We start from the raw sequence: 20970 nt of genomic DNA, 5'->3' as shown, positions 1-20970 counted from the left end.
TTTGGGTTTTTTTCCCCCAGGTGAAAATACAGGAAGAGTGCCAAATTCATCCCTGGAATTATACCCAGGGCAAAGGCAGAGATGAGTCGGGTCTATCCCGGCCCCTCGTTCGTGCAGGAGGTGGCGGAGGCAGCTACGCTCATTACTCAAGTGGACTGACAGCCCTCGTCGGTGATGGAGCTGGAGCTTCTATTGCCAACGAAGGGACCGGAGAACTCCAGAACCAAACTCAGTTTTAGACAGCTGTATGACTATAGATGAACTGTTGCAAAACAGACCGTGCAGGCACAAGAATTTAAAACCGCTGAAAGCAGAGGATAAGAGCACCGGGACCAACCGCTGCCCCACTGATGCCAACGCCATGGCACCAACGTTAGCAGGGTGGGTCTTTTACACCCAATGTCCTGTCCCCCTAGTTCAATGTTGTTATCTGTGGAGATACCACGGGTCCTTCGAGTGGTCATCTCCAAACACAGGTGCTTGGAAGAATATTGGAAGCAGAGCAAACGAGAACCTGTTTACATGACATTAAAAAACCCCAGTACCTTAAAAATAAAATGGATTTTTAGAAAGGCTTTACATTTCCGTAGTACAATAATACGGTATTACTGAAAAAACTTCAAAAGTGGTTGCTTTCAGCTTCAACAGATATCTGAATAAATAAATATGAGGCATTGTCTTCAGTTGTTTCTACAGAATTTGGTAGAGATGTATTTGTATACACCCAGTAAGTTTCTGAGCTGTTGGATATGGGGGTAGCTGTGGGTTCGGGGGGGGGGGGGATGGTTAAATTTTTATTTGGTTTGGGGTTAGTTTTTTGTTTGTTAATAAGATAGCTGAGCATAATAATAAAACTGAGAAACCCGTCACTAGACTCAGAAGCAGAAATAAAGTTTAACATCCCTTTCCACAATTGTTTTAATAAGCTAAAAGTAACGTCCTCGCCTCTCTTTTATTCGGCAGCGGCTATTGTTGGCGGAGTTGAAGATGGCAAATTAAATGTTCAGATAAGCTTGTTTCTTCTGAGAATGGTTCCGTTTAAGGTCTGTAGTAATCACTACAATAACGTTATGATGCTTCTTGCTAACTGACACCGCATAACTCTGCCCCGGCAGGACCACGGTTTGGATTAGAGCTCAAGCATCTTATGGAGGGTTATCCAGTCCTCGCTTAGAGACTTGAAGGTTTGCGTAATCCATCACTTGGCAGTGGCTGATTATACTCACCCCTAAATGCTGGCACTGCTTTTACCACTGAATTTTCATTTTCCATTTCCCATCATTTCCAAACAGAATTGCCTTCTGCACACTCAAAGCCCTTTTCTTTATACCAGTATCTTCTCATTTTACCTGAGGTTTTTCCTTAAGGAAAATATTTGCATTTAAAGCAAGATAAAGTTAAATGAATATTTCTTTAATGGAAATAATTGGGCCACTAAGCAGCAGTTTAGCGGCTTGTAAAAGGAACAAGCAGGAGAAAACAAATTGCACTATTTTAAGATCAGCGCTCTGCGCTGCAGTTAAGGCATAATTTAGTTTTATAATAAGGTCAAAGTCTTATCATACTTCATGAAGGTTTTGAGAAATAGTTGGATGATTCTACCAGTTTCCATTCTAGTCTAATTGGAAGCCAACTGTGTTTGTTTTGAAGACTTAATTTAAATAGTCATAACAATTAGCTGAACGGGAGTGAATCGGACATCCAGCTCTCCGCACTGACGCGCTAAACCGCGGCTGAACCAAGAGCAGATCCCCGTGCCGCACCGTACGCCGCCTCCCCGATAACGACTGCTGAGGAAAACTCGTTTTATTACCGGTGGGGGCCCTGCCTCAGTTTCCACTTGTACAACAGAACAAAGAATAGCATCACCCACCTCTGCATAACGAGAATAATGAAACCACTGAGAGATCAGAGGTACAAATATTATTTAAATTGATAAGCACAAAATCATACGTGGTATTGTCGGACTTAGTGAATAATTTACATTTCAGTTGAGGAGCAAGAGGAAGCAGACCACTGTAAAAACTGTTTTTATCCCCGCACAGATTAATTTTTTGATCTGTTTTGTTTTGATCTGAATATATTTTGTTTGGAAAATAAACATTTGAGTTCAGACTTTAACTGTTTGTACTGTCTATCCTTAGGAACTAACTGCTACTGCTTATCTGGCCAAAATTTGTCAATATGATGAGCCTTCTGAAATGCTATTTTTTATTCTTTAAATCAATCCAGTATTTGTCAAAATGAACAGAATAGCTTCAATTCTATTTTTGGTGAATTTATATTTAATCCCATGACTAAACCAAAATTCTCTGGTCAATGGATCCAATTTTCCATGAGGAAATGTAATGCATTTAATGCTTGCCCAGTATTAAAGCACAAAGCACAGTTGCTAAAGCTTTTCATCAAAGCACATTTTTTTTTTTGGCCAACATATTTTTGTAAAAAAGACAACCACCGCACCAAGGGTGACCTTCACCCCTGTAAGAACAGCTACCAATGGGTTTGACCATCGTAAAGCTCTCAGAACCATGCCAAGCGGAGCTAAACAGCCTCTGCAACTGCAGCAAGACCTGTACCCAAACCCCAAACCCACCGTTGGCTGCGGGCGCGACGCGCCCCGTTCACAAGCGCACCTTTACCTTTCCACACCCTCCTGTTCACGCTTGCTATGGCAGCATTGGGGCGTTCCCACCCAGCTGCACATCCAGTGCGTGAAAAATGTGGTTTTCTTTTTTGCTGTGGGTTTGCGGCGCGTGAAAATCAAGGACCGGGGGCAGAAAGAAGAGCATCTCTCCACTCTTTGCAGACAAAGACCGTCTACCCCCCCCAGCTATCACTTCCTCCTGGGGCAGAAACGTGCCAAAATCCCATCTTCCCCCTCCACTTGCAGCTCCTGGCAGCCTGCAGGCTTTTTTGGGGATGAGCTTTTAATTTTGTTTCCATGGTGGATGCCGAGCTGAAATGATGCAGGATGATGTAAGAGCCCCCAAGTTTTGGAGACCCTGGAGTGGTGGAGCCCCGAGGGGGTTGGGGTGCAGGTGGCACCCACAGACAGTCTAACCCACCTCTCCCCCCATCCTTCTTCGTTACAACCCAATAACGGGGCAAGATGGAAAGCCATGTAGGCAGCTCCTACACCTGTCTATTATTCATTGCCTTATTAGAGGGTTATACAACGCCGTAGCCTTGGGTAGCTTACAATACAATAATAAAATACAATAAACTCTGTAAAGTACTTTTCCTGTCTCACATCCCAAGGCACTGTACAAATAAGATTTAAGAGATAAGGTCCATCCGGTTTTATGAGGAAAAAGTGCAGTAAACCAAGACTAAAAAAGGAACCATGACACCAGCCATATGTTACTCTAAGTCTACATGGAGCAAGGACTGAGTTGTCTTTTCAAATGTATTTCAAGTCTTTTTTTTTTTTTTTTCCCCTGTCCCTTTTCCTTTAAATATATAATCCACGGAAAATTTAGGAACCTGCCATAACCAGCATGAGATTGCACGAACACATGGACAGTGCTAAGCATCTGCCCACAGAAAAAACTGCTCAAATCTGGCGACGTTCCCAGGTATAAAAATAAATTCTTCAAAAATTGTCAGTCAAGTCTCAGAGGGCAGAGAGGGGTAGATAGGAAGATGGCTAAGATGCTAACTAGAAAAAATAGCTTTCTTGAATTGATCTCTATTAAAGAGAAAATGACACCTCAAGGGCAGCAGACGTGCAGCACTGTCTGTGGCCGGGCTTTTTTCAGAATTAACCTTAACCAGCTTTGAGATGTGCAACTTTGAACATCCTTGAGCAGACTCTCAGTGTTTTGACGCCACCATGCAGATCAGCAGGAAAAGCCAGACAAATTAAGTTGTTAAGGCTTAAAAGTTCATACGTGGATTACGATGGGTTTCTTTTGCAGGAGACCAGACCAAAGACATAAAAAAAATCCCCCAGCCTCCAGTGGATCAGTCCTTTGTAAGAATGATTTTGTAGCAGCTGGCTGAGATGGGAAGGAGTGATCAGCACAGCCTGGGACACGATGAAAACGCAAAGCCCGGCGCTGCGGGCAGAGTCCCAGGAACTGTGCAGGGTATTCTGCAAACAGCAGGGCAATCAGCCCGGTCTTAATTAAGAGCAATAGCAATACAAGCATCAGTCTTGCTGATCCATATCCGTCCAGGGATACTTAGTGCTCTGAGCAAAAGCCCGATGTGGAGTAAGAGACCGAGCCGGACCACCCCCAGACACCCCCCTAAATTCAGCACTGCCCCCACGTCCGTATGCAGAGCCACACAGAGCTTCCCCAGAGAAAAACCACACCACAAGGGTCAACACACACAAATAATAGTATGAGAAGTTTAGGGCAGTAAGTGAGCGAAGGTTAGCATGCGTAACTCCAGCACACGGAGTAGCTCGTTATTCAGCAAACCCCCTAATTTAGGCTTCTTCCCCCGGCAATACCCAGTTTTCATGATGTTTAATGGAAACAATTATCTTTGAGAAGTACACACCTCTTTCAAATGGGTCTAAAATTGGACTATGTGTCCAAATTAGAGGAATGAATTAGAATGAAGAGCTGATACAATAATTTCCTGCTGAAAATTAATCTTAAAAGAGTTGTGAATTTGCAAGACACAAAATACATAATACAAAATACAACTGGGCTAGGTTCACTGTTTCTCAAAAATGTTGCACTATAGTTTCCCACATAGGTTAATTATTTTCAAGTTGAACTCAATGTCGTGTTAGATTTTAATTAAACACGATGCAAAAATAAAGCATGTGTGAAAACGCTGCTCACCTGATGCCTTGAACACAAGGCGTTTCCATTTTCACCGCAGCGCAGAATCCGTCACCATCACCTCCGTGGGGCGGATTGGATGCCCTGTGTAGCAAGTTTACGTAATTAAAGGTGAAAGAATTGGCAGTGTTTGTCTTTCAGAGAAAGGAGGAATCACCTTTCAGCGTGGAGCTGCACATCACATCTCCCGAACAGCAACAACTGAAAGCTTTTGCCATTTATCTCACTCCTCTTATGCCGCTCACTACAAATTTTTATTATTATTTACTCATTTTATATACCTATGCCTTTACTGACATGACCACACCATAAATCAGGTTGCTAAAGTGATCCGGATCCAGAGTAATCATAAAAATAAGGAAGGGAATGACCGATTCCAGGGACAGAACAAGATGCTCCTCTTCGCTGCGCACCACCGTGCCCCGCGGTTACAAAGCTGTTGTAAACCGTGGGAAGCAAAGTGATCAAACCGGGGCGAGGGGACAGGACTGATTTCCCAGAAACAGCCTCAGCCACGTTCACTGCCACAGAAAATAACGTGTGTCATGTTTATTCACATAATTTCACATTTAGGAGTGGGTTCAAAAGCAAATTTCAGAAATCACAGCTCTAATGCAAGATGAATGACTTTGAGCACCCCGCTAACAAAACGTGCACAGCTTCATGAAAGCTGCCCAGAGAGACTGAGGTCAGAAACGGACACCAGCCTTCAGCCCACCGGTCTCTGACCGCCCCAGCACATCTCCTGAGCGGGCATTTTAACCGAATGAGCGCAGCCTCGACCCTTGTTCAGATGTTCTTGTGAGCACGGAGGTACCAGCAGCCGGGACCAGGGCAGAGCACACTTCCAACGCTTCTCGTTTCCCATCTCAAAGGACCCAGTTTCTGCCCTGAACCCCCACCTCCGGCAAAGCGGACCCCACAGCCGAGCCCCGTGCATTTTGCAAGAGGTCTGCAGAGCACCGTGCGCTGCACGCGGTCGCTCTGACTACCTGCGAGGAGACCTGTATTCAGGATAAACGTATTTCTCCTTTCCAACTCTATAAAATCAGGCTGAAGCAGAGCTAACAGAAACCAGATTGCATTTGAAAAGAATCTTTTTCCACAAACTCTAGGACAGGAGTCTGAAATAGGAATTACAAAATCAGCAGCAGAGTAGTAGGCTTTCATTGCACTCACAGGATTTGATTTATATTGCAGCTTTATCATGCGCATTGCTCAGAAATACGTGTAAGTATAACTGAGTATTGCACTGCAAAACTGAGCAAGAAAAAGAAATCAAGCACATTATCAGAGCTGCAATACATGTTGGTATTGCACCACTGAGAGTAATTTAAAGATTGATATTTATTTCTGTCACTATATAAATTACATCTTGGGAACAAAAAAGCAAAATAGAAGAAATTGTAATAAACCAGCATTTTGTTCTGACTATTACCTTTAGAGGTGAAAAAAGAAAACATGGTTCTCTGGTTTTACTGTATTATAAATTGACTTTTTCTTTGCTAAAAAAAATAAATGAAATATTTCAAATCAGTAGATACACCTAAGAGCTATTCCCCTCCAACAGCGATTTTCCTTTTAACAGCATTCGCAAACATTACTGTCATGACTGGCTGCAGGAACACAGCGTGGTAATGTTCCCAGTGTTCGGTTTAAATGGCAAGGTTATCTTCGGTCTGTGCTCTTCAAGTTTAGCAAATCAACAATAAATACCAGATCAAGTAGTGCGCTGTTACTACGGGCTCCTTCTTGCACCTCTACGGAACATTACTTTTCAGGGTTTTTGGAAATCAAGGGAAGTCAAACATCAGTCGATATATTTAAACCCAAACACAAGTCTGGACTGACCCTTCTGAGGCACCCTCAAAGCAAGCAGTCTCCATCCTGAGTCCCTCACAGGGATATTTTCTTCCAGTCAAAACTCTCCCAGCCCTTCAAAATCCCTTGGTGTCACCTCAGCTAGGTTTTTCACAGCAGTTAGCTGACAGTAAGAACACCATGAAGAGTATTGCCCAAAGAGGTGTTAACAGACTCCCCAGGCAGCGGAGGCAGTGCAGAGTAACTGTTCACAGTGGGTGGGTGTGATGGGGCAAGGGGGTTCCAGCATCCCCCCCCCAGCTCCCTCTCCCCAGGCAGCTTTGTCAGCCTGGATCGGGGCTGGGGAGAGCTGACCAAGAGACATTTGGGTGCTGGTTCCTCCTTTCACTCGGGTTTTGTACATTTTCCCTGTTACCTGGCTCCAGAAGATGTTAAGAGCATCCAGGGACTAGGAACAACACTCCACTTCCACAGCATGACTGCTGGGAAGGGCTTTGAGACAAGGTCGTTACAAGCAGACAGCGACACCAAACAGGACGACCACCTTTTTCAGCGCCATCGGCCATTTCTGATGAATAAGGCATCACAAACGTTAGGCTCATCTTCTGTGAGAATACACTGAAAATGAGGTTCGGAGAGGACGAATCTCACAGACCAGCACTCGCCTTCTTATAAAACCACTTCTAATGACAAAATTATATATCCTTCAGGCTTCCCCCCCAGTTATCTCCCTGCAAATACTTTCTGCATTCCACGTTTGTAACACTTTTGGAGTTAGTTTTAGATAACCCCAATTATCTAAGAACTTCTGCCACAGAAGTTCTGCTGCTTCTCAGCTTGGCAAACCCCAGCCTTGCTAACCGAGCTACTGAAGTCACAGCCACAGCATTACGTCACTGCTGCCATCGGCTACAGGCCATTTCCCAAAGCATAAATCAGAAAAACCTGTACAACTACAGCAGAGTTCAGGTGAAATACAGTGTCCCAGTTTTACACGTGAAGCAGTGTCACTCATCCATACAAAGTGTCCCTAGAACTCCAGTTCACTTGCTCAAAGGCCACCTTAACACCCACAAAATTAACATATTTTGGCTTATTAAGCAAATCAATTCATATTTTTTCTGCCGCTAGGTCCAGAGGGCTTTTAGCCTAGGAATGATGAAAACCTTGCTCAAGAACTTTGTTAGGAGCCACTTGAGTTTAATTTAAATATTTCCTCTGGATACATAATGTTTTCAGTCATAAGAAACAGACACGTCAAATAAATATAATACATTTGGGGAGAATTCAAAAGTTAGGAGAAAACAGGTCATAATGACTAGACATCTACACCCTTTGATAGAAGCTGAGAGTCAAGGCAACAGGTTACCTCAAAAGTCACATTTTTTAGTAGACTAGAGCTCTCAAGTTTGCATCTGTATTTTACTTTCAGTCACAAAATGGTGAAATAAATACAAGAAATCCAAAGTGAGAGGTATACGCAGATTAAGACACATTGAAGTACTACACTTTGACAAAAAAATTGCCAACTATATAATTATTGATGCGTTCCCCAAACCCACCTTGCGTGGCTGGGACTTCACCATGGGATTTTGCACAGGGGTTTGGTGTCATTTAAGAGTCACACACTCAAAGAGCAGTAACCACGTTCTGAAATAACTAATTTTATTACATCATTAATTAATGTAAGATTGATATACTGTTACCACACACCTACAACAAGCAGCGAGGCATCCTGAGAGCTGCCAGGCCACAAGCGCAAGACGACCAGGGGCCGGAGGCACCCAGGAAGAGCTGCGTGTGCATCCCACCCAGCAACACGTTACTGCTCAACATCTCACAGATACCATCCAACATGAACCATCCAACCCAGCTCATGCTTGGGAGCCCAATTTATAACTTTAAAGACGCTCATTAGAAAGACTCATTACATTTACTCTTATTGACATAACCTGACTTCTCCACATTCACATTTCCTCCAGATATAGACACATCAGTTGAAGCTTTTGTACTCAGCCCAGCTGATGGAGAAGAAAATAGCTGTCGTGCTTGTAGATGCAGCACCTGGCAGTCAGCACTGTCAGAGCGGGGAAAAAAACCCCGGTTCTTTGTAACTACCCGGGTACACCGAGCCGTCCGCAGAGCTGGGCTTCTAGGGAGAGCTGGCAGCTCACGCAACGGAGACCGTGAGAAGTCCCACAGGGCTGGCAGCGATGGGAAGCGTTGATGGAGCATTTACAGCCTGTTTTACATTACAAATTGCCAACCCGTTAGAAGCAGAGATGCAAGCCTACCAAAGCACGCTTCGTTTGGACCAAGGCTAAACACTACCACGTCCTCTGATGTGTTTCGTCTATCCTCTGCCACGTCAGAGTTTCCCAGTATTTATTTCAGTTGCTGTCACTGCAAAGCGTCACGCTGAGCAGAGCTGAGCAATCCCCGGGCAATCTAAAAAGGGACGTCTTCTGCTCTAGAATGAGAGTTCTTAAAAAAAAATAATAAAATAAAACAAAACAAAAATAAAAGTGTTCCAACTGATGCAACTCTGTAACGCAGCTCTAGCTCCTAAAATCTGATAAAGCCCCTCATATCAGCTGTTCTCAGGCTGACAAAGGGAGCAAGTGAGGAACAGCCTGTTATACTGGCTACGTACACACACAGGTACGCACGCACTCCGTTGGGTGAAACAGGCTGGCAGCTGGGGTCAACATCAGCATCTTGGACACTCTCAAGCTCGTCCTTTTGCACAAGGACAGGAGTTGTAACGGGCCTAAAATACTTTTTCTAAGCCAGTTGTCCAGCCACATACAGCTACCGCTTCAGGCAGAAGCGCCTTGCAGCAAGGCACAGAGAAGGGAAAGTGCTGTAACCACGGTGGCAGGAGCAGGAAGGCTTCCAGCCACCAAACGCAGGCCAACAGAGCTGCGACGCGTTTGCAGAGAGCACCAGAGGCCATCAATTTACCTGCAACCTCTTAGTGGAATGCTTAGAGACTAACACTAAAACTAGAGTTTAGAAGGCAGTTCTATTACAGCATAAAATAGGGGAGAGCCCTTTTTTTGTACATAACTTTTAGCTGGGTAAATCAGATTTTTAAAACCTGGATCGCTACTGTCAAGAGTATTTTCTGCACAAGATCACGGTCTGTCAGCCCTGTCATGTGTACAGCTATTAGCTGTCTTCCTTTCATTTTAAGCTTTTAAACTGTCTGCTTTGCATTGTACCTTTCATCTTTAACCTTTGGAAAGGTGTGCCCTGTATCTTCAGGCACGATGCAGAGCTGGTGTGTGGTCCCAAATGTCGGTGGACAAAAGCCGACAGAGCGCGCAGCACCCGCCCTGCTGGGAACTGATGAAGAGGTGTGGGGCGAGGGTGGGGGACCCACGGCACTGCCAAAATTCCCCTTTACACCCCCCCCCCCCCGCCAGGCAATGGGGAAGACTCAAGCAGCCCCCAACAATCACTGCCTTCATCCAAACCCAAATATTTAGTGTTTCCAAGAGATAAAGGCTGCCTTTGTGCTCATGTCCGAGGGTCCCTATTTATAAAAGGCAGGAATTTACTCTGCAGTTCAGAGATTATAATTTTTCATGGGAAAAGCTACTTTCACTGTGTACACATAGCATTTTCTCAGCACCACCACTCATATTAAAACAGAATTAAAGCATCTGCTTGGCAACACAAGTGACCTATTAAATCACAGGTGGTAACAGCCACTGTCAGCCAAGTAACAACAATGGAACTCTAATTGTTACCCAAAATGAAGGGAGGAAAAGAAAATCCATATATTCTTCTATAATAGGCTCCTTTTCCTAAAGTGACATTTTTACAGTACCTCATTCTTAGTGTTTATTTCATCCCGAGGTTAAAGGACCATTGCTGACCCTGGGTGACTGGGTTAAAGGAACAAACAGCCCCTTCAGCCAGCACGGGTGCGCTGATTCAGGCACCCCAGCCCTTCTCCCAGTGCCTCGCAGTCTCCCAGCACCCATTAGGTGTGCACAAGGCTTGCTTGGCACAGAGACTTAAATCAGTTATTTTGCAGCAAATCAAAATTAGACAAGGTGTAAGAGTGTGTGGGCATTTTTTCCTCCTGATGTGAAATAGCTTATAACACATTCAGCCTATTCCTCGGTCAAAAATCCAGCTCCTTATGGCACTTGAGCGCCCACCTCTTAGATGATCCAAACACACCTTCTAACTTCAAGGAAGCCCTGAAAGGTCACGGCAGTTTTCAAAGCTACTTTAAACAACTCAGTTAATTAACATCCATTAAGTATCCAACATCACGTTAGCAAACAGGAGTTGCTCTCTCCACATGTAAGTCTGACGCGCGCACCCGTGCGCATCCCTTGGTTGCTCATCACAGTGACAATGTTTGCTGGGGAAGCAAAAGCCACAGAAAAGGCGCAGAGTAAAGAAATCCCTCCCTGTAGCTCACCGGGACTCGTTAGGACGCTTTGCGTAAGGCTTTACTTTTATTTATGGAGAGTAATACATTAGTCTTTAAGTGGCCTTTTAGCTCTGAAATCAAGGGTGATGCTCATAAAGTAAAAATATTGCCCGGTAGAAGAAAGCGCGGTGAAACCTTGCCCAAGCTCGGCAAACACGGCTGCGTGAACTAACCCGCCATCCATCGAGGCTGTGTCGTGTCCCACACAACCAGCTAACAGGGCCCCAGGGTCATAGCGACTACCTGGGCACACAACAAGGTGGCAAAAGCAGCGAAACGTTTCCAGCTTCACCTCAGTCTCATGGACAGGAGCCATGGACAGGAGCCCCCAGTGCCCCTCTCCTGGGGAGCAAAGCTGGCAGAGGGGACCCAGCTCGGCGCCCGGGAGGCATCGCTGCTGGGAAGAGCGGCCTGGAGAGCAGAGATTAAACGGCAGAGACTGTTTTATAAATACGGCGCAGGTTTTAGCAGCTGCTCCAGGCGGGTCTGTGCTGGCAGGCTGGGAGCCATGGGGACCAGAGAGGATGCCCGAGGGGCGATGCTGGAGCCGACTGACTTTTTAGTAGAAGATGGAGGGGAAAAGAAAGGGAGAGAGAGCTATTGACTCATTTTCACAGTTTAATTAAAACGAGAATTGTTCGGAGCCCAAGTCATTTCGTGCATGTAATTAAGCTCTTTGGTCTTACCTTGCAAATGACCGATCGTTACTGCAGTTCCAGATTTGAGTCTGAAGAGTTGCCAGCTAGGTGGTTCCTGCGCTGTAGCTCAATGAACAGAAGGGCTGGCTTTGTACAATGGGAGCCCTTGCAGAAATCTGACCTACAGAACATAAAGATGACGAAAGTTATTTAAAAAATTGAATTATTTTTATCTGATAGGATCATATCTTCATTGCCAAGATTATGTGGAAAAAGGGCTTCCAGTCATTTTAATAATGGCATTTTTTTTACAGTCTATTTTTTGTAGTACCAGAAGTATTTCAAATAGTTACAAAATTGCCCTTTATCATTTTAATGAAGGCCAAGAGCTTTTTGCAAAGCCAATGCAACAGCAAGATGCTAGGTGCTATATAAAAGAAGCTGCAATAGTAGAAAATTACTAATTACATTGTGTCAGCGCCTAAGGACTCAGATCCAAAAGGTGTGCTCCAGCGCGCTAGGTGCTGTACAAATACATCAACACAAACTTACCGTGAGGAAGCTATAATTGAAAATAAAAACATTTCATGGGGTGAATCATATCAGGGTTTAGTTAGACGTACAGAGCAACTGTGAGATCAACTTTTTGGTGTCGCGAGATACTGTCTATTTAACAACGTCGGGGTTTTTACAGGCTTTGTGGAAAGTCTAAACGGGAGGGGAAAGGGGAGTAACTTGGGAATACGTGCAGCCCAGCTTTTCCAAGGATAAGAAAATACCCAGGAGCACACGTACGCGGTACGTGTTGGAAAGAGAGATGCCCCAGGAATCGCCACCATCAGCGGGGCGGGGGGTGAAGGGGGCCCAGGCGCAGCAGGACCTCCGAGGTGGGAAAGGAGCCCGAGATCCCGCAGCGTGAGCAGCGCAGCCTTCAGACTGTTGGGCGTCTGCACGACGTGCCGAAGCTCGGCTTTGGTAAGAGTCACATTTGCCGACGGCACAGCCTAAAACCAGGAGCGGTCCCTGCAGCTGGGTGATGTACCCGGTTTCCATCATTGCCAGGACAAGCCTGGAGCCCAGTAATTTGCTGTGGGCCAGTGCACACAACAGGTAACCTGGAAATAACTCCTTTAATTATTGAAAACTTTTAACTCCTACAGCAAGCAGCAGTTTGCGAACCAATCTGCCATGGGATTTTATGGAAGCTACTCCTGCGAAGTTTCCCACTTACTGCAAACGTAGCATTAAAGTGATGATCAATCCTGACTTGTTTTTATGACATGAGTAATTTTGCATCACACACAGCAGCACAGGGGCCCTACGCAGGTGTGATGTGAAGAGGGAGGGAGGGCATCTCATCTTTGTGGTTAGCAAAGAGCCCTGGAGCCTCCTGCCTCCTCCCCCTTGCCTGGAAGCAGCCTCTCGTTCTTCGCTGGAGCACTGCGTGGTCTTCAGGCACAAGCGTACGGAGAGCTGGATAGGGTGAGCATAAAAATGCAAATCAGCATGCTCAGACAGGGCTGCACTCATTTGGCTATTTTTAGTTTCACAGAGCACTTTAAATCCCCGCTGGGTTCAGCATAACACACCAGCGGTCTTTTGAACTGGCTCAGTCATCGCGTGTTACCAACAACTGCTGATGGCCCCACGGGACCCCGGCCAGCCCTCTGCAGCACAGGCAGCAGCGGGACCCACCGAGTCATTTTTAGGTCCTCCCTCACCCAACCAGCTGGTCCTTCCCCAGCCTCGCATATTTAACAGCAAAGTCATCCTCAACTGATCATCACCGTGCCTTCTCCTGATAGCATCGCACCAACGGGTCATCATCCCCGAAGCCATTTATCGACACGGCGCGGGGCTGGCACACGGCTTGCCCGGGGCTGGGGGATGCTCTGTGCGACGGACGCTGCCGTGCGGAGCATCCCTGAGTGCCACCATCCCAGCACAGGGACCGTGGCCCCGTACGTGCCACCCAGCCCCGCGGCAGTTGCAACCACCTGAAAGGAGGAGCAGGAGCATGTGGCGTCGGTTTGGTCTCATTTTCCTCTGAAGATCTTAGTCATGTTTGATAATTTTGTTTGTGGCTTGAGATATCACTTCTCCATGCAGCAGAGGCCTTGGGGAAACTTTTGCTATTATCAGAAATTATTTTAAAAAATAATCTGCTTAACCTGTATTATTCCAGTCTATTAACATGTATCCCTAAGGAGAAAAGAAGGAAATAATGCAAAAGTCCATGCCTTGAAGTCCTTTCCTACAAGGACACTTGCACGTAGGAAAGCTTGTTGTTTTGGAAAGGCACTTGTAAGAGAATATTTCAAGTTAATATTAACAGAACAGAAAACCCTGCTTTAAAGGCAGACCGGGACAGGGTCTGCTCCCTCCTTGTCAATGATAAGCCATTCAACACTACTATTTCTTCATCCCTCGGTGTTTCTTGAGATTCTTGGGTAATTTGAACCATTAAAGAATTTCAGACAAATTCCTGATGCCTTGAGAGAGTCTTCTCTTTCCTCAGTGCCTCCCCTCTGCCCCTTAATGTCCCCAGACACCTGGGAATAAAATCACAGGATTAGGACCAGAAACTTAGAGTAAAATGATTCTGTTTGAGAGTTTCTAATCATTAATGCCCAATTAGCCATCAGGAAGGATGGAGGAAACCTGCCCCAGCTGTTGTCCTTGCCCCTGCACGGTCAGAGCTGAGGACAGTGACACTCATCTCACACCAGAGCAGCCTTGGCACATCCAAATCACATTTTAAAGGGGGCAGAGGCAGAACAAGACTCTCTGGATTAAAGTGGGATTTTGGCAGTATTCAGCCAAAGCAAGAGAAGATTGCAGTGATTTACAGCTGTGGAAATTAGTAGATGAGTTTGGAGCAAACTCCTGAGCTGCTGAGGTGGGTTTCGCTGTTCATCCCAACCGAGATGCTCAGAGAAGTCTGGCTGAGGCACCGCACAGGGTACACGAAGCGCAAAGCCAAAACAAAAGGAACAAAACAACCCCAAATCAAGGGACTAGCATTTCAAATCACTATATAAGCAAACCTGGCTTATAAAAGAAGAGCTACACAAAACCTGATCCAAGTTCTACATCTTCATCAAGTGCCTGATTTATTCATTATCGAGAAAGGGAGGAGGCAAGGGCTTCCTAACAACAGCACTAGTCATCTGCCTTTTTTTTTTACTTCCTTTTTCTCCCCACATTCTGCAAATGCATCTGCTGAACCCACAGCTGCATGCGTTGCCCTCCACAGAAATGCCAATATCAAGCAATTAGCGAGCACTGATGCTGCTGCGATTTGTTATAATTCAACGTTAAAGGAGGAAAAAAGCAAAATAATGAAGGCGCACAAGGAAAACAGCAATCGGAAGTCTTAAATATATTGTATGTTTTAAAAGCACCTGCCTGCTGGTCCTTCCTGAACCTTTCTGCTCCTCCGTGCCCGTGATGGAGCCGCAGAGGAGCAGAGGGTTTAGCACCGATAAACGGGCGAGTCGAGAGGATGGGCGTTGCTGTGCAGGGACATGGTCTGACTGCATCCACACTCGCCAGCAGAAGGCATCGATCGATGCTCGTACACAATCGATGATGCTGGTTAATGGCTTTGGGGTCCTTTGCAAGGGGGAATTTCATTAATGGTTGGTACATTACAACTCCAAACAGCGCAGCCCTAAGATGAAGTGCAAAGCCGACAGACCCAGGCAGCAGCCGCACCTTTGATAGCCTTCACCACAGAGAAAGCCTTTCCCTTGCCAGGAACCCACATTTTGGGTTCATCACCCACATTTTGGGCCCCGCAGTGACTGCCCCTCCCGTAGGTTTTTGTTGCAAGCGATGTGGGGGGTCACACTGTACCCCAGATGTGTCCCTTTGGGTGCCCGACAGACAGGCACTGCTGGGACACCCACTCCACCGATGAGACATGTACGAGGGATCCGAGATGTGGCACTGCCCTTTGGTTACCACTTATAGGGACACAAAAAAATGATGTTATTTTGCAGCAGACCTGCGTAACAACTCCACCGAAAGATATATTTAATGAACGTAAACATAACAAAATGCCCGCTCTTTTGAAATGCGCTTTGCAAAACAAAGAACCTAGACTAAAAAAAAAAAAGGAAGGAAATCCTTTCTCCTCTCCAAAGCTGCAGATGAACCATCAGAGCTCTGAAGGGCCAGCTCCAGGGCATGCTTACTGCTCCTGGCTTCTACCCCTCGCCCACCTCCCCTCCTGCAAGCGTGGCTCGAGAGAAACACGACATGCAGATGACACGAAGTCAATATAATCTGCCAGTATGGAAGGGGAAAGACAAGGGAAATCAGCTGTCACAAAAAGCTTGTAAAAAAGCATCAAAGAAAATCGGTGGGTTGGAGAGGAAAGAAAGAGGCTTCGGATTAGGAAACACTTTCTGTGCTGAGCTTCCGGGGAAGCAAACCCCCGCGTGCTACAAGATGAGCTGAATATATCACCGCTGCCCTGAAAATCATAACACATTCCCGAATACAAACATTAACCTTATGCCGAATGGGGACCATCAACAGGGAATCGCACCCAGAGAGGACACAGAGGCCACAAAAGCAGAGGAGCCCAGGCAACGGTTGTTACAGCACCCGGGAGGAGCAGCACCAGGTATCGGAGGCGGCGGCGGGGAGGGCTCGGGTGCGCAGAGGGACCGCGTGCCGCCGAAGGGACGGACCCTCCAGGCAGCGGGGCTTGCTGCTCCCAGCGGGAAAAGCCAACTTGCCACCACGGCACGCACAGGGACGGCCTGGGACTGTGTTACTTCTCCTCAGCGAATTCAATACCAGTACTTCTCCTCCTCTCTTACTATGCGTTTTGTCCCACCTGCGTTGCTTTTGAGTTTCGAGGACAGCAGTGCCTGTGCAGCACAACACAAACTATTGTATCATTTTATAATCTCACACTCAAAAACTGTAATTTATCCAATTAATGTTCTAATTTCAGTCAAATGGACATTTTATTTAGAGAAGTGAAGATTCATAAACCTACCACTATACCCTGCCATTTTATTTAGAGCACCTAGAAATTATCACTTCCCGTATTTTCATTTCAGAGACCATATTGCAATTTATGTCTTGAAACCATATTTATTCAGAGCTCTCTTATAATGAAATTCCTATTTGACAAGTTGTCCATCAAAAAATGTTTTCAGCTGCAGCGATGTCACGAGTGACACAGCAACCAAGAGATCCCGACCTGTACGTGTTTGTTTCTCAGTCTTGTCAACTAGCAGCCAGCTCATTCGATGCTCTGTAAAAATGTCTTCTCAGGAAGGCAAATATTTTTCTAGATTGCTTGGAAGAAAAGTTCTTTTTAATCAAGGTATAGCATCAAAATTCTGCCTCGCTCCTTCCCATCACTGCTCAGATTTTATTTTATTCTCTAAGAATCAGTTGAGATCTAGGCAATGTCAAAATAAACAACTAAACTGAACGCGCAGTGATGCATCCCTGGGTAATTTGTTCTGTGAGGGGAAGGGAAAAAACCCTTTTACACTGGAGCCAAATACACCGATCATAAATTTTCTTAACCCAGATTGAGGAAAGACTGGGTGGGATGAGATAAAAACGACCCACCAGAGTTTTACTTACCAGAACAACATCTGGCAGCCCTTCAGAAATACTAACCAACTATGAGCTGAAAAACAAAGGGCATAAAATCTTCAAGGAACTTATCTTTAATTTTAAAAAGTAAAAATAAAGCTTAAGTCAAAAAATCTTACCTGGATAGGGAAGTGCGTCTCCCCAGTTAGTTAATTAGAGGTGGCTATAGGTGAGTTATTGATACAACAGTCTGGGGTTTTAAGTGTGGAGCTATGAGAGCTGGGGCTCGCCCCCACGTTTTTATCGTTTAGGTGACAGAAAGGGGAAAAGAAACAAATATATACACACAGACATATCCCTGAAGCATTCAGATAGCCAGGAGTATCAAATGCTAAATTTTTAAGGCTTAAAAGGCAGCTATATTTTCCCCTTTACCAACCTGGGAGTTTTCAGTGCAAATTTAGTTAGTTCCCAGAGGTTTGATTAGGATGATTAGACAGAAAACTCCCTTGAAGCTGGTGACAATCTCTGCACTGCCTCAAGAAAATACGAGAGCAGATCTATGTAAAAGTCACCATCTTGAAAGGTTTCCATTTCTGCATACAGATTGCCTTATTCTCCGTTTCTATCGAGTCTGAAAAGAACAGCTAGGAAGACTGATGGGGGATTAGCTTTACAGTCAGGACATTTCTTTTGGTGAGCAACAAACAGCTTCATGCGTGTCTCCGAGATTGTCAATTAAGTTGAAGACATTATTAAAGAATTCGCAAAATTGAAAAGTCATTGCCTGTGCAAAGCTGGCGCAAACCGAGCTCGCCGTATCTCAGGTCTCATCAGAGAGATGAGCAGCAGCAGCGGGAGATCACTCAAAATGCTCATTTCTAATCAGTTCCGTAAGACTCATTTGCAGGGGAAATTTTCCATTTTAGTAACCATACAAAATGTCACATCTTTCAAGAGAGCCTTATCAGAATAAAAACAACAAATAAAATGCCAAATTCTGACACTGTAAAAGTTCATTGCAATGCAAGCTGTATTTCATTACCTCTGAAAGTAACTCTATACCCAGACCTTTAATTATAATCAGCTACAGACCAAAGCGAAGGAACAGTCGATGGATAAGCTGTCGTGGGAATACGCAGATGTGGTCCCAAAACTCGATATCTGGGTCTGGAGCGCAGATGTCCCAAAGCTAAAGAGGTTTTTTAGAGTTGTCTCAACCTAACAGGTTTAAGTCGTTTAGGCTCAATCTCACCTGCAGAGGCAGGACAACCAGTTTAAGAAGGTTTTGTGAAAGATATAGGGTATAAAAGCTGCACTTGGGAAAAGGTCGTATTGGCAACTGGTTGGTTTCCCCAGTAAGGGCAAGGAGAAATAAGGGCAAAATAGACCACGGCCAACTGACCCGGCCCAAGGGCAGTAGAGAAGAGTAGTTGCAGAAGTTAAGGAGTCCCAGTCCTGCCAAAAGGAAGGTCAAGGAGCCCCCACCTGCCCAGCCTGCTCAATCACACCCGTCCTTCCTGCTTGTGGTACTTCATTACCCGAATTCAATTAGACCAGCAGATTTGTTTAATCTGGAGGCTGAAAGGATGTGGAAATAAATAAATAAATATACCCAAACCACAAATAAATATTGTGAACATCAGTAGTCCAAAATAAAAACTTTCTAGAAACAACTACTGGAGAGTCTGAAATTCTTCCTAACGAGTAGTTATCAAACACTGGTGAAAATGAGAATTCTGTAGTTTAGTGAATTGTATCCTCTAACCTTTGATAAGACCATTCTGCTTTTATTTCTCAATACAAAACCAAACCTGCAACAGCAGAACATTGCCTTGAAATGAGCCATTGCCATTATGTCATTAGAGTTGTTCAACAAAGCTATTTATCTCTTGAAACATATAATGAGGAAACTTTGCATTTTGGATGGAAATAGCTTAGCTACCTGATTACACACCGCAAAAACCTGCCCTCGCCATAACCGGCAGAAACTTCACTCCCAGCTTCAGCAGAGCCATGGCAACAGAATCCATCACAGTTTATGGAGGCTGAGAGGGTCATTTGCAAAAGGAAAAAGCCTGAAGAAAATTTTATTTTATTGGCATTTGTTATGCCTATCCAAGGAAACCTTTATGCTAAAGGCTGAAGTCCTGTTTACAGTTTCCCACAAGTTTACAGAGGATTGGTGGGCTCACAGTATTTACATAAATAAAGAAAAAAGCCACTCTACCATTGCATATAAAATTTCACTGAGGACTCATCTTTGCTGATCTTTCTCTTATCCGCCAAGGCAACAACCCAACTTAAATGTCTTTATTCCCTCTGCAGTGGAGCCGATCCCATGTTTCCCAACAAATCTCAAGTGTAGAAGAATAAATTCCTCAGCCCATGTTTTTATTGTTATAAAAGAGGCCAACAACACTGTCCTGTACAGCTGCATGTCTTGCCAAACCCCTCTGCCTATTGCTCCTAGTCTATTAGGTTCTGTTAAATCAGCAACCTGTTAGTATTTGTTCTTTTTCCAAAAAAAACCCCAAAAAACCAAACCAAACCAAAACAAAAAAAACACAAGAAGAGAAAGAAAGAGAAACATGAATCACAAATCACAGTAAAACGTACTTCAATCCACTCCCCCCAGCCCCACCAAGCTAGTTTGTGCAGATGCTGATGCGATGCCTTTTGGTGATGAGTTCAGCCGGTCACCCCGAGCGCTAGCATTGCGGCAGCCACCTAAACACGGGGTGCGCCGTTGGCATCACCCGAGCTGCTTCTGTCTTGTTTAGACGCAGTAAGTGGTTTAACATGCATTTGAAAACATAAGTTAGATAAGATTGGAAAACGGCGACCTAGCAGCAAAGCATCAGCTCACTGTAATATGCCCAGAAGCCTTCAAGACCTATAATAAATTGAAACAACTCTATAATAAATTGAAGGCACCATCCTGTTGCTGGTTCAGTGGGGTCAGGCTGAACGCGTAGCACAGCCCCGCAGCGGCGATGGTCAGACCGCAGAGCCAACATCTCCTCGGCATCCACGCGCAGCACAGCCTGAGCCCCAGGATTTCCGAGGCAGTCATACGAGCGACTTTTTACGCCAGTCCTACCTCCAGGAACACACTGAAGGCAGCAGGGCTTTTTATCGCTTCGGCATGGATACGTAATGCTGGATTAGTCTTTCTTGGTGCTCACAGAAAACCAATGTTAAGAGTTTCTCTCATGCTTCGTTAAGTAGCTGAACATTTTCCAATTTTTATTACAATTATGCTTCACTGGAATTAGAACTAGGTAGAGCCACACGCGCCTTTCAAGCAGGTTGTCAGAGGCTAGTGCTCCTTTCAGAGCTCTGTTTTGTTCATTGTACATAAAAGAAAGTTTCTCAGACCATTTTCTCTCATTTAAAGCCTCATCTCAGCTTGAGTATGTGTCCCCTCCCAGGCCTCAGTCAGGTCTTTATGCCAGTTAGGTTAATAGCACCACGTTTAATATATTCTTAACTATGACTAAAGCCATAACAGGTCTGTACATTTTGGGAGGGAATCGTGTCACTATATTTAACTGTTATGTACACCCTGGTCTGGCTGCACATCACGCGGCTCTGCCCACATCCCATAGAAACAGCCATCACCACATCGTAGCTGCGGACGTCACGCCAATACGCGTTTTGTTCTTACTCTGCTACAGGGAGCTGC

General features: G+C 45.1%; 1 long non-coding RNA gene across 2 annotated transcripts in view; it reads right to left on the bottom strand.

The window, feature by feature from the left end:
* The window catches only part of LOC142602406 (uncharacterized), a 60145-nt gene that overhangs the window by 21439 nt on the left and 17736 nt on the right, over window positions 1-20970 (bottom strand). For both annotated transcript variants that reach the window (XR_012836211.1, XR_012836212.1), the window contains exon 2: window positions 11763-11895. This is a non-coding gene — a long non-coding RNA (uncharacterized LOC142602406). The remainder of the gene's footprint in view (window positions 1-11762; window positions 11896-20970) is intronic.

Source organism: Balearica regulorum, chromosome 6, assembly GCF_011004875.1.
Source record: "Balearica regulorum gibbericeps isolate bBalReg1 chromosome 6, bBalReg1.pri, whole genome shotgun sequence".
Lineage (NCBI taxonomy): Eukaryota > Metazoa > Chordata > Aves > Gruiformes > Gruidae > Balearica > Balearica regulorum.
The sequence above is the reverse complement of the archived record's forward strand: the minus strand, read 5'-3'. Positions and strand labels throughout refer to the sequence as shown.